Source organism: Rhopalosiphum padi, chromosome 3, assembly GCF_020882245.1.
Source record: "Rhopalosiphum padi isolate XX-2018 chromosome 3, ASM2088224v1, whole genome shotgun sequence".
NCBI lineage: Eukaryota > Metazoa > Arthropoda > Insecta > Hemiptera > Aphididae > Rhopalosiphum > Rhopalosiphum padi.
In genome coordinates, this window is record NC_083599.1 from 1,699,542 (window position 1) to 1,708,298 (window position 8,757).

At 23.5% G+C, this 8,757-nt stretch overlaps 1 pseudogene; it reads left to right on the plus strand.

The window, feature by feature from the left end:
• The first annotated feature begins 3,129 nt into the window (after window positions 1–3,129).
• LOC132924660 (uncharacterized) lies at window positions 3,130–5,928 on the plus strand (annotated as a pseudogene).
• Window positions 5,929–8,757: the final 2,829 nt, after the last annotated feature.

Here is an 8,757-nt window from a genome sequence, read left to right on the forward strand (position 1 = left end):
ACATTAAAATATCAAAAAATGATTATGAAATATGAGGAAAAATGTATAAACAATAGTAAGTAATGGTAAATTAGAATGATTTTCTCTATCAACTGGACAAGGCTTTAATACATGAACTTAAGAATTGATTATTTAACTATCATTTAAAAATATATATATTATACATATGACAAATTATAATATGAAAGCATGATTTAGAGTGTTTATGAAGTTGAAGGTAAAAATGTATAAATAATAGTTAGTAATGGTAAATTTGAATGATTTTCTCTATCAACTGGTCAAGGCTTTAATACATGAACTTAAGAATTGATTATTTAACTATCATTTAAAAATATATATATTTGATATTTATCAAAATAATCATTAAATTGCATGTTTTATAGTGTTTATGAAGTATCAGGTAATAATCTAAAAATAACAGTTAGAAATGGTAAATTAGAACGATTTTCTGTATCTTATGGTCTAGATTTAGTATATTATCTTAAGAACTGTGTATATTACAATCATTTAAATATATGAATTTCATACATATGACAAATTATAATATGAATGCATGATTTAGAGTGTTTATGAAATATCAGGTAAAAATGTATAAAAAATAGTTTACAATGGTGAATTAGTATGATTTTCCCTATCAAATGGTCAAAGCTTCAATAAATTAACTTAACAATCATTTATAAATATATATATTTGATATTTATCAAAATAATCATTAAATTGCATGATTTTTATTGTGTATAAAGTGTCAAGTAAAAATGTATAAATAATTTTTACTAATGGAATATTAGAAAGATTTTCTCAATCTAATGGTCTAGGTTTTAATACATTTACTTAATAATTGATGCTATTAGACTATTTAAAAAAATTTTAATTATATAAATTTGACTACATTAAAATATCAAATAATGATTATGAAATATCAGGAATAATGTATAAACCAATAGTAAGTAATGGTAAATTAGAATGATTTTCTCTATCAACTGGACAAGGCATTAATACATGAACTTAAGAATTGATTATTTAACTATCATTTAAAAATATATATATTATACATATGACAAATTATAATATGAAAGCATGATTTAGAGTGTTTATGAAGTTTAAGGTAAAAATCTAAAAATAACAGTTAGAAATGGTAAATTATAATGATTTTCTCTATCAACTGGTGAAGGCTATAATACATGAACATAAGAATTGATTATTTAACTATCATTTAAAAAATATATATATTATACATATGACTAATTATAATATGAATGCATGATTTAGAGTGTTTATGAAGTATTAGGTAAAAATGTATAAATAATAGTTAGTAATGGTAAATTAGAATGATTTTTCTCTATCTAATGGTCTAGGTTTCAATACATTAACATTAGAATTGTTTATTTTATAAAAATTTATATATATATATTTGTGTCACTTATCAAAATAATTATTAAATTGCATGATTCATTGTGTTTATGAAGTATCAGTTAAAAATGTATAAATAATTGTTAATAATGGAAAATTAGAAAGATTTTCTCTATCTAATGGTCTAGGTTTTAATACATTAACTTAATAATTGATGCTATTAGACTATTTTAAAAAATTTTAATTTTATAAATTTGACTACATTAAAATATCAAATAATGATTATGAAATATCAGGAAAAATGTATAAATAATAGTTAGTAATGGTAAATTAGAATGATTTTCTCTATCAACTGGTCAAGGCTTTAATACATGAACTTAAGAATTGATTATTTAACTATCATTTAAAAATATATATATTTGATATTTATCAAAATAATCATTAAATTGCATGTTTTATAGTGTTTATGAAGTATCAGGTAAAAATCTAAAAATAACAGTTAGAAATGGTAAATTAGAACGATTTTCTGTATCTTATGGTCTAGATTTAATATATTATCTTAAGAACTGTGTATATTACAATCATTTAAATATATGAATTTCATACATATGACAAATTATAATATGAATGCATGATTTAGAGTGTTTATGAAGTATTAGGTAAAAATGTATAAATAATAGTTAGTAATGGTAAACTAGAAAGATTTTCTCTATCTAGTGGTCTAGGTATTAATACATTAACTTAATAATTGATGCTATTATACTATTTAAAAAAAATTTAATTTTATAAATTTGACTACATTAAAATATCAAAAAATGATTATGAAATATGAGGAAAAATGTATAAACAATAGTAAGTAATGGTAAATTAGAATGATTTTTCTCTATCAACTGGACAAGGCTTTAATACATGAACTTAAGAATTGATTATTTAAACTATCGATTTAAAAATATATATATTAGTACATATGACAAAATTATAATATGAAAGCATGATTTAGAGTGTTTATGAAGTTGAAGGTAAAAATGTATAAATAATAGTTAGTAATGGTAAATTTGAATGATTTTCTCTATCAACTGGTCAAGGCTTTAATACATGAACTTAAGAATTGATTATTTAACTATCATTTAAAAATATATATATTTGATATTTATCAAAATAATCATTAAATTGCATGTTTTATAGTTGTTTATGAGTATCAGGTAATAATCTAAAAATAAACAGTTCAGAAATGGTAAATTAGAACGATTTTCTGTATCTTATGGTCTAGATTTAATATATTAATCTTAAGAACTGTGTATATTACAATCATTTAAATATATGAATTTCATACATATCGATACTGTCCACTGCAATACCACGTAAATAACATTTTTTTTGAAAATGACATATTGGTATCACTGTATAGATTATAATTTTTCTCTATCACTTTTATTATGTACCACGAGTCCATTATATTGTTTTTTCCCGCTCAAATTAAAGGGTTTTGTGATACCACGTATTACATTTTGATTTTGATAACACGTATCTACCATAATGAACAATATTATAATATTATTCAACATAAACGCTGGTGGAGCTAGACTGCTAGTCTAAGACGGTTCAGACCTTATAATATTGAACGTCTTACCTATACAGGTAATTATAAAATATTAAGTTATAGTTAATTTATTTCAATAAAAACATTGTATGAAAGTAGTTAGTTTCAATTATATTATTATCTACTCAAATAAAATTACAGTTTTATGATGATAGTTATAATAATTAGGTACACTGTATGATTATTATTATTTATGTTTTTTTAGCATTATACATCATGACATCAAAAAGAAGAATTAAACACCTATTGGATCTTGCTAATGAAGCTAATAATAAAGATGACGCTATGAACAACATTACATATTATAAAAAAAAAAAGTAAGCTACAAATTATTACCAATTTCTCTAATAGGAAACCAAAATATGAAACTAATTTAATAGCCCAATTCATCTATTTCAAAAACAAAATATTATGAAGTTTTAACAAAAGATTCCTTAAAGGATATTGAATTCATTTATGAGAATGTTGTAACTTCTATAAATGAACCAGATAATATTTATAATGAAAAATAATTTAAATGTTCCTAATAATACTTCACCAACCACTGAAAATCAAGTTGATGACAGTATTTATGACAAGACTGACTGTATAACTAATTTTGAAACTGATAATGATGAATTTAATAATTATGAAGATTGCTTAAAGGATAATATTGAATTAACTTATGAGGATATAAAAGTTGTAACTTCCATTGATGTACCAGATAATATTTATAATGAAAATAATTTAAATGTTCCTAATAATACTTCACCAACCACTGAAAATCAAGTTGATGACAGTATTTATGACAAGACTGACTGTATAACTAATTTTGAAACTGATAATGATGAATTTAATAATTATGAAGATTGCTTAAAGGATAATATTGAAATTAACGTTATGAGGATATAAAAAGTTGTAACTTCCATTGATGTACCAGGTAATATTTCTAATGAAAATAATTTAAATGTTCCTAATAATACTTTCACCAACCATTGAAGAATCAAGTTGATGACAGTATTTATGACAAGACTGACTGTATAAACTAATTTTGAGAAACTGATAATGATGGAATTTATTAATTATGATCATGAACTACTTCAAAAGAAATTGAAAATTGAAACTTCAGATTCAATCACTGACAAAAGAGTGCGTAAAAGAGGTATAATATCACAAAAAAAAAATTGGAATAGGGAAGCTTATGCAACAAAATAGATTGCTAGGAAAGGCATACATAGCGGTTTCAGAGGCAAGGCAAGAAAGTATCTCAAGATGTAAATAAGGATGAAAGGAAAATGAAACCAACATGTGCTTCAACATTTTGCAATAAATCAAAAAACAGATACTGGCGACAATTTTTCTAAATCTGAGAGGAGTGAGCTGTTTAACCATTTTTGGAATAATTGTACATCCTGGGCAGAAAAGAAAACTTTTTGTGTAAATATGATTACCAAGACAGAAACAAAACGTATAATGACCGAAAATGAAAAGAAGTCGAAGAGATTATTCCTACACTTATCACTTAAAAAAAGAAGACATATCATTACCAGTCTGTAAAAAAATGTTTTTGAATACGCTCTGTTTGAATGAATGGATGGTGAGGAATTGGAATAAACCTCTTCAATTAATGGATTACCCTCAATCAACAAAGAATATAAAGAAAAATAATTTACAAAGACAATCTAAATTTGGAATTTGATAATGAAGAGGAAATTGAAGAACCTATACCACGAGTATCAGTGTCTGTACGACATAATCATCTCATATCTTGGTTTGGGTCTTTACCGAAAATGCCCAGTCATTATTGTCGAAAGAGGGTCTGAAAGACTATACCCTTGAGGGGTCCGTTTAATAGCAAACAAGAAGTTTATGATGTATATTTATTGAAATGTAAAGAAGAGAATATGAAACCATTAAGTAGAAGTTTTTTCTCTCCAGATTTATGACACAAAAAAAATTTTCCATATACCAACCTAGAAAGATTTATGCGATACCTGCTCAAGTTATAAAGTCAAACAAGTAAATGAAGAAAACTATGAGCTACATATTGCTCAAAAAAATCAAGCCCGAGAAGAGCTTAAAGTTGATACGCTTGATGCAGTTGCTTTCAAAAAAATAGTATTGACAATGGATTTACAAGCTGTGAAACTATGCCCTGCACTGAATGCTAGTGCATTGTATTACAGCATGAAACTTAAAGTACACAATTTTACAGTTTATAATTTAGAACCTAACCACCACCCTTGTTCTAATTATTGGTGGGATGAAAGTCAAGGGGAACTCGAAGCATCGGTATTTACATCAATTATATTGAATCATATTAAACAACAATGCATAGATGAGACTCAAAATAAAAAAAAAGACATTATTATATACTCGGACGGTTGTGGGTATCAAAACCGCAACACGGTATTGTCCAATGCGTTACTTAAATTTTCTATAGAAAATAATGTTATTATAGAACAAAAGTTCCTTGTCAAAGGACATACACAAATGCCATGCGACAGTGTACATAGTTCAATCGAACGTACAATAAAAAAACAAAGAAATCTATTTGCCATCTGACTACATGAAACTAACAAAACTAGCAAGGAAAAATCCATCACCTTATGAATCCCACTCTGTTAACTATTCAGATTTCTATGACTAACAAAAAATTGAATTATTATAAGTCTATCCGACCTGGGCGATCAAAGGGTGACCCTGAAGTTCGAAATATAAGAGCTCTTAAATATGATCCCACAACCAAAAAAATATATTACAAAATAAATTTTGAACATGAATATACAGAATTACCCCAGTACCATCGAACAAAAAAAACTATAGATCTGTCCATCAACACACCTTGTTTGTATAATAGCAGAATTCCTATTACTCTGTCCAAGTGGATTGATCTCCAAAAATTAAAAACTGTTCTACCAACTGATGTCCCATGATTATTATGGACAATATACCATCACTTAAAGACTTATAAAGAAAGAAAATGTGATAAAATTTAGTTATTATGTTTTTTTTTTTTTGTTATAATTATTATTATTATGTTTTAACAAGATTTTTTATTATTTTATTTTAGTGAATTGTTATATTTTTGTATATTATTATTTATACTATAATGCAGTTTTATTGGTGTTCAGTTATTAATTAAGATAATAATTAAATAAGGAATTATATACAATTTATAATGTGGTAAAAATCCAGATATTATGTTTTTTTTTTTTATTAATTATTAGTGTTTTAACAAGAGATTTTTATTTTAGTTAACTGTTTGTATATTTTATATTATTATTATTTATACTACACACCTAGTTCAAGTTTTTTGATTTTAATTAATATATTTTATTGTTTATGTTTTTTATTGATTTGTAAAAATAAAACAGGTTCATTTATTTCAAAATTTAAAATGTATTTATAGCTGGTTATTATTTGATACTATAATACAAGCCGGTATCCAGGGGGATTTTAGGGGTTCACGCCCCCTTCCAAAAAAAAAATTGATCCTGAGTACGTGCTTGCTTTAATACAGTTTTGATATATTTTACAAGACGTATTAATTAATATTATAATAATATTATTAAATAAGGTATTTATATAAAAATTAAATAAATATAAATTACACGTATCTACAACATTTGTATTTAAACAACACGTATCTAAATCCTTCAATACCTCGTATCTTCATTATATTGCTGAAAAAACCACGTAAGTACTATTAATTAAATTAAATGATATTACAAAATATAATTTTCATTGTTTTTAAAACTATACTAAGCTCCTAATATCAATATAAGAAAAAAAAATTGTAAAATTATTTCTTGCACACAAATTAATTAGTTTTATGTCTCTCCTGAACAATTTGTGAAATGTTATTTACGTGGTATTGCAGTGACAGTAGCGATATGACAAATTATAATATGAATGCATGATTTAGAGTGTTTATGAAATATCAGGTAAAAATGTATAAAAAAATAGTTTACAATGGTGAATTAGTATGATTTTCCCTATCAAATGGTCAAAGCTTCAATAAATTAACTTAACAATCATTTTATAAATATATATATTTGATATTTATCAAAAATAATCATTAAATTGCATGATTTTTATTGTGTATAAAGTATCAGTTAAAAAATGTATAAATAATTGTTAATAATGGAATATTAGAAAGATTTTCTCAATCTAATGGTCTAGGTTTTAATACATTTACTTAATAATTGATGCTATTAGACTATTTAAAAAAATTTTAATTATATAAATTTGACTACATTAAAATATCAAATAATGATTATGAAAATATCAGGAATAATGTATAAAACAATAGTAAGTAATGGTAAATTAGAATGATTTTCTCTATCAACTGGACAAGGCTTTAATACATGAACTTAAGAATTGATTATTTAACTATCATTTAAAAATATAGTATATTTATACATATGACAAATTATAATATGAATGCATGATTATAGTGTTTATGAAGTATTAGGTAAAAATGTATAAATAATAGTTAGTAATCGGTAAATTAGAATGATTTTCTCTATCTAATGGGTCTAGGTTTCAATACATTAACATTAGAATTGTTTATTTTATAAAAAATTTATATATATATATTTGTGTCACTTATCAAAATAATTATTTAAATTGCATGATTCATTGTCGTTTATGAAGTATCAGTTAAAAATGTATAAATAATTGTTAATAATGGAAAATTAGAAAGATTTTCTCTATCTAATGGTCTAGGTTTTAATACATTAACTTAATAATTGATGCTATTAGACTATTTTAAAAAATTTTAATTTTATAAATTTGACTACATTAAAATATCAAATAATGATTATGAAATATCAGGAAAAATGTATAAATAATAGTTAGTAATGGTAAATTAGAATGATTTTCACTATCAACTGGTCAAGGCTTTAATACATGAACTTTAGAATTAATTATTTACCCATCATTTAAAAATGAAAAATATTATACATATTACAAATTATAATATGAAAGCATGATTTAGAGTGTTTATGAAGTTGAAAGGTAAAAATGTATAAATAATAGTTAGTAATGGTAAATTTGAATGATTTTCTCTATCAACTGGTCAAGGCTTTAATACATGAACTTAAGAATTGATTATTTAACTATCATTTTAAAAATATATATATTTGATATTTTATCAAAATAATTCATTTAAATTGCATGTTTTATAGTGTTTATGAAGTATCAGGTAAAAATCTAAAAATAACAGTTAGAAATGGTAAATTAGAATGATTTTCTCTATCTAATGGTCTAGGTTTCAATACATTAATATTAGAATTGTTTATTTTATAATAATTTATAAATATATATATATGTTTCATTTATCTAAATAATTATTAAATTGCATGATTTATAGTGTTTATGAAGTATCAGGTAAAAATCTAAAAATAACAGTTAGAAATAGTAATTAGAATGATTTTTCTGTATCTTATGGTCTAGATTTAATATATTATCTTAAGAAGTGTGTATATTACAATCATTTTAAATATAATGAAATTTCATACATATGACAAATTATAATATGAATGCATGATTTAGAGTGTTTATGAAGTATTCAGGCTAAAAAATGTATAAATAATAGTTAGTAATGGTAAACTAGAAAGATTTTCTCTATCTAGTGGGTCTAGGTTTTAATACATTAACTTAATAATTGATGCTATTAGACTATTTAAAAAAAATCTTAATTTTTATAAATTTGACTACATTAAAATATCAAAAAATGATTATGAAATATGAGGAAAAATGTATAAACAATAGTAAGTAATGGTAAATTAGAATGATTTTCTCTATCAACTGGACAAGGCTTA